Here is a 23,276-nt window from a genome sequence, read left to right as displayed (position 1 = left end):
AATCCCAGCGCATTAGCAGAGCTAAAAGCGCTGTGATTGGGCGAAAAGGCCTTTGCATTACATATGTCCAAAAAAGTATGGGAGCAGTGTTTTTTTTTAAATAAAGCTTAAAGAAAACGTGTCAACCACGTCAATGTAGTACGTGCGTATTAACGTGCTATATAGCCGTCGTTATGGCTGCAAGAGGGACGAAACCCAATTTCTCTGATCTTGATGTCCTGTGGCTGGCCCAATTGTTCGTTATTAACGAGAAGCGCCTTTTCCCTCGTGCAGGGAAAAGGAGGAATATAATGAGGATGGACCAGGGCTGGAGGGCACTGCAGCGCCTATTCAATAAGCGTTGTTCATTCCCAAGATCTGTAAGTGGGGTACAAATGCAGCAAATAAATAATAAATAAGTATTGGCAGTACATGTATGTGCATCTGAAACGGGTGCGGTGCATGTACAGCAAAGGTGTTTTCTAGAACGTGGGTACAGTGAATGAGCATGACAGCAGGGGCGTAGCCACGCAGCCGATTTTGAGTGTGCCTCGGTGGGCGCACTACTGTCTACAGCACTGCATGACAGTGCATCATATCATATAATATCATATCAGGTGAAATGTGGCACGACAGTGCATCATTGCTTTTCCATTTGTGTTTGTCTACATCTGACAGGTTGAGGAACTTAAAAAACGTGCAAGGGCAATAAGGAAGGACCACCCAGGATGGCTACGTGAGGTCAGGTCCAACCTTGACAACAGCCCAGGTATTTTTGGATTTCACGTGAGTCTGCTGCATGACATTTGATGATTTGGGGTGTTATCAAAAAAAATGCTATTTGTCTCACCAGAAGTGTCAGAGAAAGAGGAGGAAGAGGAGGAGGATGATGATGGTGCCGGCGAGGGGTCCCTGGCTGGTGTTGCTCCTCCCTGCCCTTCTGCTCCTACCTCTGTTCCCCACTTCTTACCTTATGCCCTTGCCCATCCCGGCCCCTCCTCTCGTCTCCCCCCAGCCAAGAGATCACGACATACCATTCTGCGGCTCCCTGCACCAAGATACGTCCCTTCCCACCGTTCCTCTTCTCCACCCCGAGCACACTTGAGCCATCCTGCCTCACCCTCCCAGCCGCACGGTCTCACCAGCCCTCCTGGTTCCCCTTCCTCCCCTCCCCCCCCCCGCCGCAACGTCCTGTCTGCCCTCCTGCTACCCCCTCCCACGCTCTCCCTCAGACTTCCCTCCCCCTTTCCCAACACCATGCCGCTGCCTCCACCTCGCCAGATCAAGTAACCCCCGTCCTGGAGCTGTTCCAGAAGGAGCCAGTACTTGTGTATAGTGAGTTTTAAAATTCTGCTCCTAGCCACAAGTGCCCTCCCCTTGTCCCTTCCTCCCTGCTCACCCATTACTTCCCTCACTCTTTGGACAAGGGCTATCTGTTTGTATCAGGTGTTCTGCGCTGTGTGCGTCTGGTGTCGTAATACAATTGCTAATAATAATTATTGTTATTGCGTATCACGGTGTGTGTGCATTTTAAAGCTGTTCGTGGTGAAGCTTTCTGACAGTCCTTCTTTTGTCTTTTCTGACAGGTGCCACAGTGGACCTCACAGGTGAAGAAAGTCAAGAATTCTCATCTCTCCCTCCCCTGCACCCGTACCTGTTTTTTTTTTTTTTTTTTTTTTGCCGCCTTTTTGTCACTTTATATAGAAGAGATCAGACACAAAACAACCATTTATCCTTTCGGATCAAACAGGAGAAGGCTCCTTCATCGGAGCCCCCTTTTTTTCGCGTTATAGCGAAATTAATGCAAGTTTACACAGGCTGTCTGTAAGGCACTTACAACTTAAACATTGCACGATTGCCATATCTACAATTTGACCCCTGAGGCAGGCGCCTTTTTGGCGCCGAAACACGGCCCGTGTCGGGTCTTTGGCTTAATAAAGTACTCCTGTTGTCTCATTCTCGAAGGCCCAGTGTTGCTCTTTTTTTCTTTTGGTTTCTTTGATTGTATACTGTATTACCCTCTCTGTCTGTACTACACCGCAGTGTCTCGCCCATGTCCCTTGCTCCCACCCTCTGCCGCTCCACCTCCCCTATCCCCCCACTCCTACAGTTGACCGTGCTACCTCTACCATCCCCCCTGCTCCTACCCGCGACCGATCCACCTCCACTTTTGCTCCCATCCTTGAAGACCGCACCATATCTCCCCATATGCCTCTCCCCCTTATTAACCTTCCCCCGGATGAGCTCCAGGACATGGCCCGGACCCTGCACATGGGAGTACAGGCACTGGAGGACCTTTCCCAAGTGATCCAGTACCTGTCCTCCATTGTACAGCGCCCTTGAGACCATCTCCTCCCCCTTTCCCCCCTATCCGACCCGTGTTTGATATATCCTCCCCCCTCCATATATAGCCCTCCCACAAAATATCACAGTTTTTTTTTGTTTTATAAAGTTACAAATAAAGTTGTATATTCTTCAAAAGATTTTTTTTATTTAGAAAGTTATAAATAATAAAATAAAGTTTTATATAGTTTAAAAGTTATTTACAAAGGTTTTTATGCATTGTCCGTACACGAGCGACAATATGTGACGTATATTTTCTGCGCTATCAGCGAGCGCCGCATTGCTGTGTGTGCTATCGCGTTTGTCTTGCACATGAGACAGAAAAGCGAATCGGCTTCTATTTCACACGATTCTTGTATTTCCTGTTTGGCTGCTCCTTGGCGCATAAATATGATGTACATTGTGTGCGCTATAGACAAGCGCTGCTCCTCGCGTTTCCCCTGCTCGTGAATTGCAACAAGAGGTAATGGATGGTGGGTTTTTCCTGGCACAGTTGGACTTTTTCCCTGGCATGGATTATGACCACGTTCCTGCCATGCAGGAACAGGAGCAAAGAGAACCCATTCTAGAACACCCTGTCCACGTTCGCCCACGCCGGCTCCCCCGCCCACGTGTGTTTCATCCACGGCTGGTTCTGGAAGACATGTCAGACAGAAAAATTGTAGATGACTACTGCTTGACCAGAACAGCTATATATCAACTATACCATGAAATTAGAGATGATATCGACCCAACCACCGATAGATCTCATGCAGTGCCTGGCCTTGCAAAGCTGCTTACTGTTCTGCAGTTCTTAGCCACAGGGACATTCCAGCATGTGTTAGGGGGTAACAGCGGTGTGGACCAGGCAACTGTTTCAAGACATCTATCCCAGGTAATACTCCTAATTTCGCTACACCCTCTCCTCATCTTAGCCCTCCTCCACCTTTGTGACATCCCCTTTTTTAAAACTTTACTGTGTAAAACCTGGATGACCAATCACACACATTTGCACTGTGTTTCAGGTCCTGCACACACTGAAAAAATGTGTTCGTCAGCACATTGCATTTCCCACAGGGGAAGCAGAGCAGAGGAGGGTCAAGCAGGACTTCTACAAGATTGCTCGGTTACCCAGTGTCCTGGGAGCTATAGACTGCACACATGTTGCCTTGACCCCGCCTGCGGATCGACAAATGCAGTACCGAAACCGCAAGATGGGGTACTCGCTGAATGTGCAAGTGGTGTGTGATGCAAACCTTAGGATCCGGGATGTTGTGACACGTTTTCCAGGGAGCTGCCATGACTCCTACATCTTGTATAACAGTGCACTGGGAAGGAAGTTTGCAGAGGGGCAAATTCAAAACGGATGGCTTCTTGGTGAGTTTTTTACATTTCCTTTACTGGTGTGGGTGATACTACTACTACTTAACATTTCTAAAGTGCTACTAGGGGTACGCAGCGCTGTACAGAGCAACAAACATGGAAAGTCCCAGCTGCCCTTTCTTAATAGTGCCCTGGTAGTCTACTGACCACTTCCGTCTTCAGACCAGGAAAGTGCCCACTGCTTCTTGGTCCAAAGACGGAAAAGGTCACAAGACCAACGGGCCACTTATAGGTAAATGTGTGGTGAGGGAGAGCTGGTAATCTACACATTTGTGCTGAATTCAGGACAAACATGCAGATCGACCAAGGCAGAGGGTTGCACGGAGATGCCTCAGAAAGAGGACATGCCAGGTTAAATACGGAGATTTCGTTCCCCTTACTATTATGTGCTGACAGTAATGTATTGTTGTGTTCCTGCAGGGGATGCCGGATATGGGTCGAAAACATGGCTACTGATCCCGCTTGCAGTGCCCCGGTCTGATGCTGAGAAGTGTTACAACGAGGCACACATTGCAACAAGATGTACAATAGTGCGCACGTTTGGGGTACTGAAGAGCAGGTTTCGCTGCTTGCACATCTCGGGTGGCTCCCTGCAATACTCCCCTGAAAAGGTCGCTGATATAGTGCTTGTATGCTGCATGCTTCATAACATCGCACTGAAGCATCACCTCGACATCGACACTGTAGTCCCTCCAGAAGTGGACATAACCCCCTCGGACAGAGGATCGGATGCAAGCAAGGGAAATGCTGTGAGCTGGAAGGTCATCCATGAATTATTTTCCGAACCCCGCCCTCCTTTGTAGCCACGTACCACTTGTATGAGCTGTCATGTTCCGGGTCAAGGAGGGAGATAGGATAGCAACCAAGCAATGAATTCAAGGGATGCAATCATTGGACAAGTCCCACATTGCCTGTGTCTGTAAGTTAAGAACATACAGACCAAAATCCTCCCTCCCTCCTGGAATGGGGAACATGTCAGCGCTGAACATGCATATGTACGATGTGTCATTCCTAGATGTCTAAACAGAATGTTGTGGGTAACTTTGCAGCGATATTTGGATTTACAAATCACTATTTTGCAATGTGAGCTTTTTATTATGACTTTCCTTTCTTGCTTTCAGCTTCTGCCCTCCATTCTCAAATGCAAGTTATTACCAACGGCATTACCTACGTCTTTATTGAAAGTAATAAAACCAAATCATAACTGTTCAGAACAAAGAAGTTTATTAATAAAAATAACTTGAAATGTTCGTTTGATACATGTAACTAGTAAAAAAGGCCCGTTTCTGAGAGCAATGAAACGGGCGCTAGCATGGTTTTCATCGGTAGTGTGTATGTTTGAGAGAGTGTGTGTGTGAGAGTGACTGTGTGAGAGAGACTGAGTGTGCGAGTGTGTGTGACATAGAGTGAGGCTGTGTGTGTGAGAATGAGAGTGTATGTGTGAAAGAATGTGAGTGTGCGTTTGATATAGACTTTGTGTGAGTGACTGACTGATTGAGGGAGAGAGTGTGTGTGTTTGAAAGAGTGTGTATGTGTGTTTCTGTGTATGTGTGAGTGTTTTAAGAAGGTGGTGCATTCCCCTCCCCCTACTGTGCCCCTCTTCTTCCCCCTCCTCTCACCGTCCCAGTCACCCTCGGGGGGGGGGGGGGGGGGGGGGGGGGGGGGCAAGGGAGGGTGTTATGTTGTTCTGTGGTCCCGGCTGTGTTTTACAGTGATCCTGCCTGCAATTTGAAGAAAAAGGAAACAGTTAAATGTACATAAGTCTGTATAGAAACTAATAAAGTACAGAGACAGGTCCACGGGGCATTCAATCACGCGAGATACTTACTCAGAAAAGGAGGCCCTTGCGAGCATGGTTCGGCCGGTGGAGCCTGCAAAAAAAAAAAAAAACGCAACAGCGGGGGTAACAGAATGCACAGTGTGCCAATGACTAGGTAAAAACCAGGAATTAACAAAGGTATTAAAAGGTATTAAAAGAAGAGGCCCCAGAGATTAAAACGTACCTAGAGGAGCATGAGAAAATGAATAAACACCATGGGTGAAGGGAGACAAGGAAGGGAGCGTGGGAGGTACACCTGTCTCGAAGTCTGCAAGGAGAAAAAATACACAGTAGGCTATAGTACATACATCTGGATGATTTAACAAAGAAGTCAGGACACACCCCAGAATATTGAGGGAGCTCAGAGAGGTCCTGGCGGGTCCTCTTAAAGATTTGTTTAATAAATCTTTGGAGACTGGAGAGGTTCTGAGGGACTGGAGAACGGCGGAGGTGGTACCTCTTCACAAAAGTGGTGATAGGGAAGAAGCTGGAAACTACAGGCCGGTAAGCCTCACTTCGGTTATTGGAAAAGTAATGGAAGCCATGCTGAAGTAAAGGATAGTGAATTTCCTAGAAGCCAACAAGCTGCAAGATCCGAGACAACATGGTTTTACCAGAGGGAAATCGTGCCAAACGAATCTCATTGAATTCTTTGATTGGGTAACTGGAGAATTGAATCATCGACGTGCTATAGACGTAATCTACTTAGATTTTAGCAAAGCTTTTGACACGGTTCCTCACAGGAGGCTCTTAAATAAACTAGATGGGCTGAAGATAGGTCCCGAAGTGGTGAATTGGATTAGGAACTGGTTGACAGACAGACGACAGAGGGTGGTGGTAAATGGAGTTCGCTCGGAGGAGGGAAAGGTGAGTAGCGGAGTGCCTCAGGGATCGGTGCTGGGGCCGATTCTGTTCAATATATTTGTGAGTGGCATTGCCGAAGGGTTAGAAGGTAAAGTTTGCCTATTTGCGGATGATACTAAGATTTGCAACAGAGTGGACGCCCGGGAGGGAGTGGAAAGCATGAAAAGGGATCTGAGGAAACTAGAAGAATGGTCTGAGGTTTGGCAATTAAAATTCAATGCGAAGAAATGCAAAGTGATGCATTTAGGGAGTAGAAACCCACGAGAGACGTATGTGTTAGGCGGGGAGAGTCTGATAGGTACTGAGGGGGAGAGGGATCTTGGGGTGATAGTATCCGAGGATCTGAAGGCGACGAAACAGTGTGACAGGGCGGTGGCCGTAGCGAGAAGGTTGCTAGGCTGTATAGAGAGAGGTGTGATCAGCAGAAGAAAGGAAGTGTTGATGCCCCTGTACAAGTCGTTGGTGAGGCCCCACCTGGAGTATTGTGTTCAGTTTTGGAGGCCGTACCTTGCGAAGGATGTTAAAAAAATAGAAGCGGTGCAAAGAAAAGCTACGAGAATGGTATGGGATTTGCGTTCCAAGACGTATGAGCAGAGACTTGCTGACCTGAACATGTATACCCTGGAGGAAAGGAGGAACAGGGGTGATATGATACAGACGTTCAAATACTTGAAAGTTATTAATCCGCAAAAAAATCTTTTCCGGAGATGGGAAGGCGGTAGAACGAGAGGCCATGAAATGAGATTGAAGGGGGGCAGACTCAAAAAAGATGTCAGGAAGTATTTTTTTCACGGAGAAGGTGGTGGATGCTTGGAATGCCCTCCCGCGGGAGGTGGTGGAGATGAAAACGGTAACAGAATTCAAACATGCGTGGGATATGCATAAAGGAATCCTGTGCAGCAGGAATGGATCCTCAGAAGCTTAGCTGAAATTGGGTGGCGGAGCAGGTGGGGGGAAGAGGGGTTGGTGGTTGGGAGGCTAGGATAGGGGAGGGCAGACTTATACGGTCTGTACCAGAGCCGGTGATGGGAGACGGGACTGGTGGTTGGGAGGCGGGAAATACTGCTGGGCAGACTTATACGGTCTGTGCCCTGAAAAAGACAGGTACAAATTCAAGATATGAGTTTATCTTGGGCAGACTAGATGGACCATGCAGGTCTTTTTCTGCCGTCATCTACTATGTTACCATGTATGTTACAACTAGCACCTGGAATACTATACTTACTTGCAACTGCATCGTTGGTCGTCTGGGGCTGGAATGGTGTCCAGGCTGTTGTTATGTTTTGAAAAAGAACACACAAATTAGACGAACACTTGAGAACAGAGGGGATATATAATATGTCGCTGTGGAAAACATATAGGGATGGAATACATAAAGAAAATATACCATTTGCAGTGCGGCAACTGCAAGCGGAGTCATCCCGCAGTAGAACACGCTGCATCCCCCTGATCTCCTGTCGGAGATCCAGAAACATCTGCTGTTGCTGCTGGGAATACGCTCTGGTCAGCTTGCACAGTTCGCACAAAACAGCGTTGTTCTGGTCCAATAAGGTGTTTGTTTTATCAGATTGGGCCTTGGTGTTCTCCGCCACATTCTGCATCTGTGCACATATGGCAGTTGTGGAATGCCGGACACGTTCTGCCACTTTTTCAAGCAGTGTGTTTATACCCTCATTCCACTTGCCCTGCCTGTCCCACAACTTGCGACGTGCCTGCCATTCCTCCGCCGGGGTCCTACGAGGAGGGCCCATGGGCGAATGAATAAAAGAAGATAGGGGGGTGGTTGAGACACCAACGAGGTCGAGTGTCACAGTTTCATCATCCTCCCCATCCCCTCCTCCCAGTGTAGGGGTCATCAACAGTACACCTAACAAATAGAAAGGCAAGAACTGTAACACGGAAAATGTAAGATACACAAGCAATGCTGATGTCAAATTTTTGTTCAACACACGATAACACGTCTGAACTCATGTGCTTCTTCTCCCTCATGTTCTGTCGCACATGGTGTTGCAGGCCCTGCTGACCATGTTGAACAGCCCGGAGCTGGAGGTTGTGTGGCACATGGTGTTGCTGAGAGGAAATATGATAGAGGTATGTAAATAATGCTGGAGGTGACCATGTAGATTATAAGCGTCTGTTGACACTTAAAAAAAAAAAACATGCGAACAGCGGTCCAACAAAAGGTAGGACACAATAGAACCTGCGATACAATACTTACGAGGAACTGTATCACTGCTACACCAGGAAGGGGAAGAAGTGGACTGACTTGTACTTTGCAGAGCATCGCTGGTAGTACAGGAAGGGGCAGAGGGGGGCAGGCTTCTCATCCAGGCGGCTGTAATACATGGCAAAGAACACACGCATGGAAATCTGGTTGCTGTGCTCGAAGGTCTTTCACATTATGACAATAGTCATGTACTTATGTCCCTTCCAGCACCCCACAGCAAATCACAGTACTCACCACCTTCTGTGTCCTCAGATAATCTTGAATCTTCCAGATGTTCACCTACAAATGTAGACCAAAACGATGTAGACTCAAAACCATCATCACCGAGAGTTCATACCCACACACACCCCAATGTCAGCACAATGTTAGAAAACTCACCTTCCATACCATCAATGGTATTCTCCGACGTGTCGTCCCCAGTAGATAGTCCGACCACCTGTTCATGACCAAGGGTGGCCACCACTGCCTCCTCCAGGGGAGTCAGCTGCATGGCACATGGAGGGCCACCACCTGTACCCTTTCCATGGTTCCACTTGTTCCGCACCTTGGCTTTCACCATACCCCTGAAGTCCTGCCAACGGTGCTTGCACTGCTCTACAGTGCGCTTCCACACACCAAGAGCATTCACCTCGTCCACAATCCTCCTCCATATCCTGTTCTTCTGTCCAAGCGTCAACCTGGACTTTTTATAAAGTTGTCCAAATTCGTCACATACACCGTGAATCAACACTTCTAGCTCTTCCTCTGCAAATTTCGGAGCACGCTTACCCTTGCCATTGACATGAGGGCCCTCAATTGTCTCCTCATCCTCCTCACGCCACGACACATTATCCTGCATTGCTTCCTGAGAAAAAAACAAAGTGAAGGAGATGTTAACACCTTAGAAAATAAAATGTAGACGTGAACAGGGAAATGCCAGCAAACTCACATTCTACCCCATTCATAAGCTCTTTGGAACGTCCTACCTACCTATGGGCACTCTCTATGAACGAATAAATGGTGGAACAATGCGCAACACACCTTGAAAATAATAAAATGTAGACGTTAACAAACAAATGGCAGCAAATCACAATTTAGCCCATTCATAAGTTCATGGGAGCCTCTTACCTATAACGATTTTTAGGAAAACAAAAAGGATGAAACCATGTGGCACACACCACACACCTTACAAAAGGGAAAAATAAGTTATTAACGGGAAATGCAGCGAAATCACAATTTACAACATCATATGCTCATGGCAACGTCTTACCCACCTGTGAACACCTTGTTTAAAAAAAAGCAACGTGGCACACAGGAAGGAAAATAGCGAGAAGAAAAACAAAGCAATACTCGCCAGTAGTCCTGTGATCGCAAAAACACTGCAGCGACGCGATTCCTACACCCTGTGGACGCACGTCTATGACGTCAGGGGCGCATATTAGCTACGTCGGTACCGTGTGCTTTCCGAAATTGTATCAGCGCATGCGTTTTCTGCTCTGCTACAAGACTTTCATGCATCCAACTTTTGAATACTGAAACTGAGTTTCCTGATGGGGTTTCTTCATTTTTCACAAATCGGTAAGTCCTTTAACGTTTTTCATTCCTTTACGTTTGGTTGATGCATCTGCCTCTGAATACACAATTGCTGCAGGACTCATAATACATCAGGATAGGATTGTCAGAAATCCATCACTGGCCTGAAATTTCAAGAACTGAGTAACTTGAAAACTCTGCACAATACACATTAGTGAGTGAAAAAGCATATACAGCTACAGTCAGTATTCTTTAAGAAACTCACTGCTATCTGTGCTCAATGCTCACAGCAACTGACTGCTTATATGTATGTATATACATATACTACGGTGTCACTGAAACATACACAGTGACACAATAAATAATCTGCAGTATGCTCTGAAGAAAATGCAGAAAAAGCAGGGCCTAGCTTACTGATCTAGCACACTAAGCACTGCAAACAGAAGGGTGTTCACTATTCACTTTGAAAGTTCTTCCTTAAACCTTTGTTTGATTCTGTTTTAATAAGAAGACAGGAGCTTCAACAACCAATCTACTAAATCTCTGAAGAACTCAAACTGCTTTCTGTTGCTGGTTAGATGCACTTCCATTCAGAGGTTTTAAAAAACACACACTTTGAGCAAACCTAGATAGGCAGGTGGAAAACTTTGCTTGTTAGTGTTGGATCCTGCTCCCTTTCCCATCCCCCATGATTCAGGTTGTCTTTCACCTGTTTTCTAGGCTGTGGTTTTGTTTATGTGGACTTCTTATTTGTACATGTTTCTGAAAGTGAAGAAGAATGGCGGCTGCATCAGTCGCAGGGCCAAGTTGACCTACCCCTGGCGGACAGCTTTCAGGTCAGTGGGGTATGGGCAGAAGATAATCCCCCAGGGTTGGCCCGAAATATTCCTCCTGTCCATGTAGACTTACTTCCAAGTGCCCGGCCAATCCATCTTCGCCAATACCCAATTCCCAGAAAGGCTCTGGAAGGGATTCAAGCACATTTGAACCGTCTGTGCAAACACATATGTATCCTATTATGAACAAGGTATATTGCAGGCAATTTAAAAGGATTAGGCTGAAATGCTGTTTAGTTAGATTCTAAATAATTCTAGATATAAATGAGTTAGATTTTAGAAGTTCTTAATATGTAGATATGGCTTATAAGGAATACTGATTCTGCTTATTTTAGAATATGTTTTTCTGTGTAATTAATATGTAGAATATCCTTTCAATCCAGTGTTACATATTTGCCTGACTCTTTAAAGTGAGCCTTTGTCTGCTGTTTAAGAGGTCAAGCATGTGGTTTGAATTATCTGCAGTTCTGGCTGGTTCAATGTATAAGCTGATAGGTGAAAAGAGGTCAGGACTAGTCAGCTCTCTTCTCCTTGATTAATTATAGGTAAAATGTAGGAATGGTCCTGGAAGTAATAACAAGCTATGCCATTAAGTAAGACTGGCCCTTGACCCCTTTAATGAATGCCAGAGTTCAGTTAGTAGTTAGTATGAACCAGTACTAGGAATATGAGAATAATAAATGTAAGAATATCCCTTAGCTTCTAAATGAACCCAGTTTAAGTTATAGATGAGAAATCAGTCATAATAAGAACATGTAAGAGATGGGAGCCACAATGTCTGGTGTAAGAGGCCCCAGGTCATAGGTCAGTTTGAGAAATATCAAACCTATGTAACTGATATTTGTATAGAGCTGATTGGTTGAGGCAAGGTAATCAATCTATTCCTTAACCAATTGGAGAGTAAGGGGGGCTAGGCTAGGCTAGATAGAACTGTATTTAAGTAAGAGCAGAAGCAGTTTACGTCAGAAGGACAGAAGGAACAGACAGAAGAAGGAGAAGACAGCATAAGAAGAGAAGCAACTGAGACAGAAGCCACAAAGACACAGAGAGCTGAGAAAGAGAAGAAGAGACTTAATGCTGATGTTCTACTTTGTTTGCTGGCAAATAAAGAAGATTTCTCTCTCAGTCTGGTGTGCTGTTTGACTCCTGAAGTATCACAGATTCTGCTAACAATAGGGGTACTCAATTCCTGCAACAAAAGCACTAGACTTTCTTTAGTTATATTTAATTTGCTTGCTAGGGAAAGATATAGTTTGCCTTCCTCTTCATAATTCAAGCAACCTGCCATCCCCCTCCCCCATGTCAGTTATTCTTTTTACATCTTCACCTCATAGAAACACATTTAAGTTTGTTTTTTCATGTCATTTCTTCCTCCACCCCCCCCCCCCCCCCTTTACATTCCCCTCAGGAGCTGGTTTTGTTATTAGTATTATTTTTTTCTTCCCTTTGCCACAAATATCTGTTGATTTTAGTTTATAAAAGAAAAAGGTTTTCTACTCAAGGGTTGGTGTTTTTTTTTTTTCTTTTAGTAAAGGCAAGCTCCTAAGACTCTGGGAGGAGTTAATTGCTTTGCTTGCAAGGAGCTCTGCACCCCAGCTGACCTTGTTAATCACCCAGGGCAACCACTCCAGGTGCCTGAGAAAACAATTATCTTCCTCAGCTATTTCTCTCTGCTTGCTTTACCTCTCTCTTCTCCTTTGTGTACTTGCTGAGCTTTTTTGAAGCATAGGATTCCTGTTTAGATTTTTAGGCTAGCATAAATAAATCTTTAAAAAATCACTTTATCTTATTTTTTTTCTATGTTAGATTTTATATTGCTTTTATATATGTATTATTTAAGCAAATACATCCACATAAAGGAGCTCCTTTATTTATCATAGCAGCACTTTAGTCCTAAAGCCCTGTTGCACATATAAAGCAAAGCACAGGCAAAAGACTGGAGACTAAAGTACTTTCAGCAAGGCCTCATTCAATTGAGGCAGTTTCCACTATCCAGTGCCTTCCCTTCTTCTGCCTTGGAGATGGCTGCATTATCAGTTAGAATTTGTGTCTCTTGTATCTGCTGTTTTTTTTCCCTGTTTTTATTTATTTATATCACAGTTTATATACCACAGCATCCTAAATTCTAGGCGCTTCGCAAAGTATTACATACACAATACTTCAACACACATAGCCCCTAAAATCTCCAAATAGTCTAGTCACATCTGAACCATACACAAATGTGGCTTATAAAAAAAGCCTCAAGTTAATCCATCTCCAAATTAAAACCTTTATAAATAAAAATGGTTTAAAACTGCTTCCACAGGCAGGCCAAGGCCCCCCAGTGTTTCCTTTCCTTTCTCATTGTATCTCCTCTGCTTCCAAACTATAGCCTCTAAAATCCTATGTTTCAGTTGTTCCTGGAACAGTGGCTGATGGCTTGGGTGAGGGGAGGGTGCAAAAAGGATAGAATCAGTAGGGTGTAGATTAGCGAGTTGCACGGGGACAGAAATCTTACCCATCCCCGCCCGTCCCTGCTGGAATCTTACCCATCCCCACCCGTCCCCACTGGAATCGTACCCATCCATCCCCGCAAAACTGTAACCCAACCCGTCCCCGCAAGAATTTAACCCATCCCCACTCGTCCCCACCCATCACGGTAAGAATTTAATGGTACATAAAAGAAAATTCCAGTCAGCTCCCTCAGTCTGTCTCTGGATTTGAGCCACAGCACTGTAGGCAAGGAAGGAATGGAAGCTGAAACTTGGAACACTGAAGTGTGCACATGTAAGATTTGTCTCTGATTTTCTGGCACTGTGTGTTGAGAGGTCACCACATGCACGCGCCAGTAGATCAGGCGACATCTGATGCTCATGCCTGTGTCAGAGCTGAGGTCTGCTCATCACCCCAGGAGCAAAGAGGATTAATTGTAACATAGTAAGTGACAGCAAATAAAGACCTGAATGGTCCATCCAGTCTGCCCAATAGTCAGTCACACTTATTATCAATTCATGATGAAATCAACGAGTGTGATATTATGTACTTGATTATGGTCTTTCTTTTATGTTTCTGGAACAAAGGCCACAGAAGTCTATCTGGCCCTATCCTTATGTTCCAACTACTGGAGTTGTCGTTGAAGCCCACACCAGTCTATTCATCTTCTCATGTGTGGGACACAGATCGTAAAAATCTGTCCAGAACTGTCCTTATGTTCCAGCCACTGAAGTTGCTGTCTAAGCCCTTTCCAGCCCATCCTAAACCAGACTTCCATATATTAGACACAGACCATACAAGTATGCCCGGTATTGGCCCTAGTTAATCACAGTCAGAGTCGCCATCTAAGCATTACTTCACACATCCACACACATGCAGCCATTTAACGTTAGGTTTTTTATAACTTCCATTTTCTAATTAGAGATCCTCTGTGTTCATCCCAAACCTTTTTGAATTCCATCATCATTTGTGTCTCTGCCACCTCCTTATTGGAAAAATGTCCACATTTGTGCTGTTAAAGCAAGGAGGAAGAGGAGGAGGAGACAGCACTCAAAGAACTTGGTACTCAGTAGATGAGAGGCTGGTGCAGGTGTAGCTTACACTTCTAAGGGAACCCCGCAGAACTGCTTCCATCCCCGCGGGAACCCCACAGGAACTGCTTCCGTCCCCACGGGAACCCCGTGGAACTGCTTCTGTCCCCGCGGGAACCCCACAGAACTGCTTTCGTCCCTGCGGGAATCCCGCAAACCCCGTTCCCGTGCAGCTCTCTAGTGTAGATACAACATACCAATCACAGTGTGAGATCTACTCCATTTACTGGCTTGACTTAGAAGAATGGGATCAGTTACACCATGGAGTTTGGTTACAGTTGAGACCCATATACACATATTAGCCAAGGTTGTGGGTCCTATTGTTGCAGGAATTACCACTATTGTTAGCAGAATCTGTGGTACTTCAGGAGTCAAACACCACACACCAGAATGAGAGAGAAATCTTCTTTATTTGCCAGCAAACAAAGTAGGACATCAGCACTAACGGGCTCATTTTCAAAGCACTTAGCCTCCCAAAGTTCCATAGGTTTCTATGGAACTTTGGAAGGCTAAGTGCTTTGAAAATATGCCTCTAAGTCTCTCTGTGTCCTGTCCTTCTGTGTCTCTTCTTCTGAGCTCTCTCTGTGTCTCCTGTCTTCTCCTGTCTGTTGTCTCTCTCGTCTCAGCTCCTTCTCTTCTTCTGACGTAAGCTGCTTCTGCTCCCAGTTATATAGGGTCCTACACCTCTCTAGCCCCCCTTTCTCACCAGATGGTAAAGAATAGATTGATTACCCTGTCTTGAACTAATTATTACTTACACATTACTTAAAAATATCAGTTACATAGGTTTCAGATATTTCCTAAACTGACCTATGACCTGGGGCCTCTCAAACTAGACAATGTGGCACCTATCTCCTGTATTTTATTATTATTCACATAATCAGCTAACTTCATAACTTAGGTTCATTGATGGGCTAATCTTGCTTAATGGCACACAGACATGGTTTGTTATTACTTTCAGGAGGCCAGTCCTACATTTAGCTATAATCAATCAAGGAGGAGACTTGACTTGTCCTGACCTCTTTCACCTAGCTAGGACTGTGGATAATTCAAACCAGATGATGACCTCTTAAACTGCAGACAAAGCTCACTTGAAAAGTCAGTCAAAGATGTAACACTGAATTGAAAAGATATTCTACATAGAAATAGAACTTATTAATTAAACAGAATAAAACATATTCTAAAATAAGCAGAAATCAGAATTCCTTATAAGACAAAATCTAAATTATCTAGAATATCTATATCTAAACTATCTTCTTCTAGACAGCGTTCAATCTAATCCTTTAAACTGCCTGCAAAACTGTCCAGTATGCCTTGCTCATAATGGCCTCCAGATGTGGTAAATAATACCTTTGAACTAACATTAACTCAAAAAGGGACAAAGAAAGTTTCATTTCTCTCTGACCTTTCTAACCTCTAGTCTAGCAAAAGCTAGACATTTGAGCAAATTAAACCCAGATGGCATTCTTCCACTTTACAGGACTGAAAAGTTAAACACCAAATTAATATGATTTCTTTGCCCAGGCTGCCTCACTATGGCTACTGTGGTGTCTTATAGGATGTATGAGAGGATATTCTTCTTGCTTCTTATGCTGGCCACCACCCATACACCCATCATTAATGGAATGATGGTGAAGGGGTCTTCACACATAGAGCCTCAGGAGGCCTTTGGAACAAGAGTGGTAATCTGTAGTGTGCCACTCTACATGGCCAAGGCAGTACTCTTTGAGAACTTGTGTACCAGGAGGGAAATACCTTTAGGCTGCAGGTGACTCTGAAACTGCCTTAGGGATAAGCGGAAGTGAAGAGCTCCTTTGTTGTCTGTTAGGAACTTCCATACACAGGACATAAGTATTGCCATACTGGGAAAGTCCAAAGGTCCATCAAGCCCAGCATCCAGTTCCCAACAGTGGCCAATCCAGGTTACAAGTACCTGGCAACATCCCAAAACAGTAGAATACATTTAATGCTGCTTATCCCTTACCCTAGAAATAAGCAGTGGATTTTCTCCAAGTCCATTTTAATAATGGCTTATGGCCTTTTTTTAGGAACCTATCCAAACCTTTTTTTTATACCCTGCTAAGCTAACTGCATTTGCTATATTTTCTGGCAACAAATTCCAGATTTTAATTACACGTTGAGTGAATAAATATTTTCTCTGATTCGTTTTAAATTTACTACTTTGCAGTTTCATTGCGTGCCCCCTAATCCTAGTATTTTTGGAAAGAGTAACCTTCCTCTCTGAGCACACCACCCGAACTCTCATCCACTCTCTCATTACCTCTCGCCTTGACTACTGCAACCTACTCCTCACCGGCCTCCCACTTAGCCACCTATCCCCCCTTCAGTCCATCCAGAACTCTGCCGCACGTCTTATCTTCCGCCTTGACCGATATACTCATATCACCCCTCTCGTCACTTCACTGGCTTCCGATCAGATACCGCATACAGTTCAAGCTTCTCCTACTAACCTACAAATGCACTCGATCTGCAGCCCCTCCTTACCTCTCTACCCTCATCTCCCCTTACGTTCCTACCCGTAACCTCCTCTCTCAAGACAAATCCCGCCTTTCAGTACCCTTCTCCACCACTGCCAACTCTAGGCTCCGCCCTTTCTGCCTCGCCTCACCCCATGCTTGGAACAAACTCCCTGAGCACATACGCCAGGCCCCCTCCCTACCCATCTTCAAATCATTGCTCAAAGCCCACCTCTTCAATGTCGCTTTCGGCACCTAATCGCAACACCTCTACTCAGGAAATCGAGACTACCCCAACTTGACATTTCGTCCTTTAGATTGTACGCTCTTCTGAGCAGGGACCGTCCTTAGTTATTAATTTGTACAGCGCTGTGTAAGCCTAGTAGCGCTCTAGAAATGTTAAGTAGTAGTAGTAGATTCACGTCTACCCGTTCCACTCCACTCATTATTTTATAGACCTCTATCATATCTCCCCTCATCTGTCTTTTCTCCAGGCTAAAGAACCCTAGTTGCTTTAGCCTTTCCTCATAGAGAAGTCGTCCCATTCCCATTATCATTTTTGTCACCCTTCTCTCTACCTTTTCTAATTCCACTATATCTTTTTTGAGATGCGGTGACCAGAATTGCACACAACATTCTGTCAGTGCTTAGACAGCTATGAAGTCCTCAACCTCTAAAGCCACTTGTGCCAATGGAGGCCAAAATCCAAGCACTGTCACCTAAACCTGTCACCAGAGAAATCACAGATTCAACCACTGCTGATAGCTGGTGGCATGACGGAAATCTCCCCAGGCATGCCTGAATAACAGTGGACATACTGTTTTGCAGTCACCACTTCAAGAAGAGCTGTCCCTCACCCTAACACCCCTAAGGAAGCTGTCCCTGCAAATGTTGTGCAATCCATTCTCTCTGAAACTACAGTGACCACTCATGTGGTGCCACATATGGTAGAGGAGTCAATTGTCCTTGTAATGCCACCAGTATAGAGCAGACTACTTCTGCCAACCAGTTGCTAAAGGATGGGTGAGGGGAGTGAACAGGGATAGAATATATTTGACCAGGTAACTGCATTATAGAAAATCAATTAAGCCACAGAGACCAAGTTACGTGCATTAGGTGTGTGGCACATGCAATTAGGGTGCAAAATAATGAGTAGACCAGCACTCTGAAGAACAAGGCAGTTTACAAGAACCTCCTGTCCAATGTTAGTGTACCTTGTACAGAACAATGAAACACAATCCATCAAACTTATGAATTTTTGCTTGCGTTTGTTCGACCAGCGTTTTTTTTATACACATTCCTTTTTGTGGCACTTCTGTGCTCAAGTATACATTTGTTGAATTCTCTTTTTGTCTTTCCCTTGTATATCAGTTTGCACGGACAAATAACCGCATACACCACTTTTTCTGTCCTACAATTATAATACTGTCACAACTCATACTTATCCACAGAAACTGGGTGAGCGAAAATTTTTGCTTTTAGATTAACTTGGCGGACTAAACAGCTAAGACATAGGAAATTACTCCAAACAGGCTATTTCTTCTGAGATACCGGTAGAGTTGATGGCACTAATATATCTTTTAGATTTTTATTTATTTTAAACGATATCATTATCTCTTTATTAGCGAAATGAGAAATGAATGGTATTATCGGCCAATATTTCTTAATTATCTGAATGATGTCATGAGACAAATGGTCATAATTTAATGGACAGACTATCTTCTCAGTACGTTTCTTAAGATGAGTGGTTAAAAGAGAATGTTCAGGTGTTGTCCAGGAGCTACCTAATGCTGAATCAGGGGGGCCTCTGGGTATGTCTGGATCTCCCACAGGGGGCTGTGGTAGGGGGGAGCAGTCAAGTGTAGCTCCCTCTGGTGCTCCTCCTGAGCTGTTTGTGCTCCCAACTTCTTGACATAGGGGCTCTCTCTGTTCATCAGGCTGGGCCTGCTCGTGTTTGGGGACTGAATAGGAGAAGGACTCCTGCATGGGGTCTCCCTGGGCAGAGGCTTCTTGTTGCTACTCAGGGATTTCAGGGGCATTGAGGAGGGGTTCCCCCAGCTCCCTGATATTCTGGATGGGGCCTAAGATCCTAGCCTGGGGGAATGGGATTCCAGCAGGGTCTGAGCCAGCAGGTTAGGGCCTCTGGATGCACCCCCTCAACAGGGGCTTGGAGCTGAGGGTGAGCAGCGTTCACAGGGGAGGGGTGTTGGGTTACAGGATTTGGGTTTTCAGAAAGGGAGAGCACAGGGCAGGTACTTGGCACAAGGGGTGTCCCTCCCATGCAGATTGATCAGCATGGTCCTTTGGACATTATTGGCACTCTTACCCGTTGCAGGCTGCTGGGGGTGGGCTGGAGGGGACTGCAGCATTTCTTGCATGCCACCTGGGCCGTTGGCTGATAGTCATGATTTGGTTGGTACTGGCTCTGTTTTTCTTATGTAGAAGGCACCCCTGGAGGGCAGCTCAGGAGAGGGCCCAATCTACTGACCGTGCAGGAGTGGTGACATGATAGTGCCTATACTGGCAGCAGCATCCAGAGTACCATCCACTCGTGCAAGCAGCACTGACTTGGTGGAAGCCCAAAGGCCAGAAGTGACATCTGCGATGATGGGGTCAAGTGCTGGTGGGGTAGCAGCTGTTGAGGGCGCTTCTGGTGAAGGACTCCCAGCCGCTGGTAATGATACTGCTGCAGGGACACTTCCACTTCTATCCTCTTTTCTTCTACTTCTTTGGTTTCAGGTGGCAGTGTGGCTGCTCAGGGGTGTGTATCAGGAGCAGGGGCGGAGGTCTCCCAGGAGGTGCCTGCGTTAGTGGCTCTTACAGAGCTGTGGGAGCAGGTGCCAGACTTCTTGCTTAGGAAGATCAGGAAGTGGAAATGTATAGGCATTTTTAAATTGATGGAAGGTAAAGCCAGGGGAAAAAAAGAAGGCTAACCAGGAGGGGATAAGAACATAAGAGTAGCCATACTGGGTCAGACCAATGGTCCAGTATCCTGTTTCCAACAGTGGCCAAACCAGGTCACAAGTACTTGGCAGAAACACAAATCGTGGCAACACTTCATGCTACCAATCCCAGGGCAAGCAGTTGCTTCCCCTTGTCTCTCTCAATAGCAGACTATGGACTTTTCTTCCAGGAACTTGCCCAAACCTTTTTTAAACCCAGATATGTTAACTACTGTTACTACATCCTCTGGCAGAGTTCCAGAGCGTAACTATTAATTGACTGAAAAAGTATTTCCTCAATTTGTTTTAAAAGTATTTCCATGTAACTTCCTTGAGTGTCCCCTAGTTGTTGTACTTTTGGAATGAGTAAAAATGATTTATTTCTATCATATCTCCCCTCATCTGCCTCTTTTCCAAGCTGAAGAGCTCTAACCTCTTTAGCCTTTCCTCATATGAGAGGAGTTAAATCCCCTTTATCATTTGAGTCGCTCTTATTTGAACCTTTTCTAATTCCGTTATATCTTTTTTGAGATACAGCGACCACAACTGAACGCAGTACTCAACGTGAGCTTGCACCATAGAGCGATACAGAGGCATCATAGTATTTTCGGTGTCATTCACCATCCCTTTCCTAATAATTCCTAGCATCTTGTTTCTTTTTTTGGCTGCCACTGCACATTGAGCAGAGGATTTCAGCCTATTATCTACAACGACACCTAGATCTTTTTCTTGGTTGCTGACTTCCAAGGTGGACCCTAGAATCAGGTAACTATGATTCGGATTATTCTTTCCAATGTGCATCACCTTGCATTTGTCCACATTAAATTTCATCTGCCATTTGGATGTCCACTCTTCCAATTTCCTAAGATCTTTCTGCAATATTTCACAGTCTGCATGTGTTTTAACAATCTTGAATAGTTTTGTGTCATCTGCAAATTTAATCATCTCACTCATCATTCCAATTTCCATATCATTTATAAATATGTTAGCTTCTTAAGTTCTTTCTTAAAATTATTTAGTTGTTTATTACAATCATCAAAATGAACATCAAAGCAGACATGTTCTTTATCTAGTTCTTTGTGAACTGTATTTGCTTTTCTACTAGATATCTATATAATCCATAACATTAAGTCCAAAGAACATATATTTAGAATAGCTTCCCATTTTTTCATAAAGACATTATCATCTGAAACATTTTAGGTGGTTTAGCAATTCTTAAGCCTCTAGCCTGCAATAGTCAAGAAGAGTAGAGAGGCATGTAACTCAGTCCGAAACATTCTTTTATTAAGTCTTATGAAAGGAAAGTTTGAATGTTGGACTCGGGGGAAGGAAAAGGATCAGTAGGTTCAGTGCAGGGGCCAAGGCATAGTAATATCACTTAAGGTTACTGAAGGTAGCATTTGCCAGTACTCCCTTGACTGGATGGAGAGGGTCACATGTATCTGCCAGGACTTCAGTGGTGGGAGAGAGAAAGTCGCAGAGGCTGACCTATTACAGCACAGATTGTAAAGATAGGCACCAACTTTTCAAAATGATTAGGGTGCACAACTTGGCAAGCATTATACCATGTCTGGAAAAGAAAAAAACAAAGTATGGCATGGTCAGGGGTACAACTGGTCAGGCCGTATTTAAATGTAGAACTTAGCAGATAGTGCACATACTTAAAGGACTTGGGGCTATAAGAAGAGCTAGGAAAGCACTGAATGTCCCATCAGGCTCTCTCCCTCCTCATCCCCAACTAATTTGCACCAGTTTATCCCACCTCACTTTTCATCTCCTTCCCACCAATAGCCCATCTATCTCACAGTCATATTCTTCCCAGTGCAGTCTGGCTCATTCATACCATCTATACTCTTCACCTCTCACCCAGTCATGAACAATCACTCTTCCTTCTAACCTGTGATCACTACACACTTTCTCTCTCCTCAACCACCTCGTTTCTTTCTCAGTTCCCGTCTCGTAATCTCTTATTGCGTTCTTAGCCTATTTTCACCTCATGTTGTATTCCCTATGCACAGTTTGACTTTTGTTTAGGGGTTCAGTGCTTAATACCCCCCCTCCCAATATCTGATGCACTTCCCCATCTTAAACTTCTCTCTTCCCTACTTACTCCAGACCTGCTCTGCTCCTCTTTTTCCACCAGCTCATATGGGAGGTAATTCTATAATGAACCACCTAGTTTAGGGAGCAGGAATGTGTGTAAATCATCTGTTTTGGAATACCAACTAGTGAAAAAGTATGTGCTATATTTTGATAGTGTGTACTTTGCCATTGGTGTACTTACGGGTGTAGATTGGGAGAAGCATGGGTAGAGCGTGCAAATGTGCATGTAAATTATACTATTCTGTAATTTACATGTGTTCTGATTAAGAAATATGCAATTAAATTACAATATTCTATAATGTATGCATCTTGTGGTTAACACCTAGGTGTGAGCGTTTACACCAGCTGTAAGGCTGGTGTAGGTGACTGCATCTTAAATGTAGGTATGTTTTCTGCTACTTGTGCCAGTATTCTTTAAAGAAAAGTAGGCGCCTATTTTCCTTTACAGAATATGCTTGAAATAGGTGCCTGCTTATTCTCTTATATTAGGCACACTGTTATAGAATTACCTTCATGATTTGGAAGGATATGGGGTTGGGGCACCATTATAGCTATACCACCTTATTCATGGTGCCCTGCACAGCCCTGGACGTTTTGCAAAAAACGTTCAAAATCTGAATAGGGAAGAAGGTCATTAAAAAAAAAGAAAATGTCCTATCTTTTTTTTCCGAAAATACTGTTTTGAACAAGGTTTTGTGATTTGGACGTTTTGCTTTATGGTCCACTAAAAAAAAAATCCAAGTTCAAAACGCACAAATCAAGCCATTGAGATGTAGGAGGAGCCAGCATTTTTAGTAGACTGGTCCCCCAGACATCCCAGGAAAGCAATAGAGCACCACAGGGGGCACTGCAGTGGACTTCATAAAATGCTCCCAGGTACCCATCTCACCATTGCTCCCTTACCTTGTCTGCTGAGCTCCCCAAAACCCACTACCCCCAACTGTACACCACTACATAGCCCTTACGGGTGAAGGGGGCACCTGTATGTGGGTACAGTGGGTTTCTGGTGAGTTTTGGAGGGCTCATAGTTTCCTTCACAAGTGTAACAAGTAGGGGGAGGTATGGGCCTGGGTCCACCTGTCTGCAGTGCACTGCACGGACCACTAGACTACTCCAGGGACCTGCATGCTGTTCTAATGGACCTGAGTATAACATCTGAGGCTGGCAAGTAATGTTTTAAATCAGATTTCTGGGGGGTGAGTGGGAGGGGGTTAGTGACTACTGAAGGAGGAAGGCAAGGTCATCCCTG

The sequence above is a fragment of the Microcaecilia unicolor genome, chromosome 1 (assembly GCF_901765095.1).
Source record: "Microcaecilia unicolor chromosome 1, aMicUni1.1, whole genome shotgun sequence".
Taxonomy (NCBI): Eukaryota; Metazoa; Chordata; class Amphibia; order Gymnophiona; family Siphonopidae; genus Microcaecilia; species Microcaecilia unicolor.
This window is presented reverse-complemented; position numbering follows the sequence as displayed.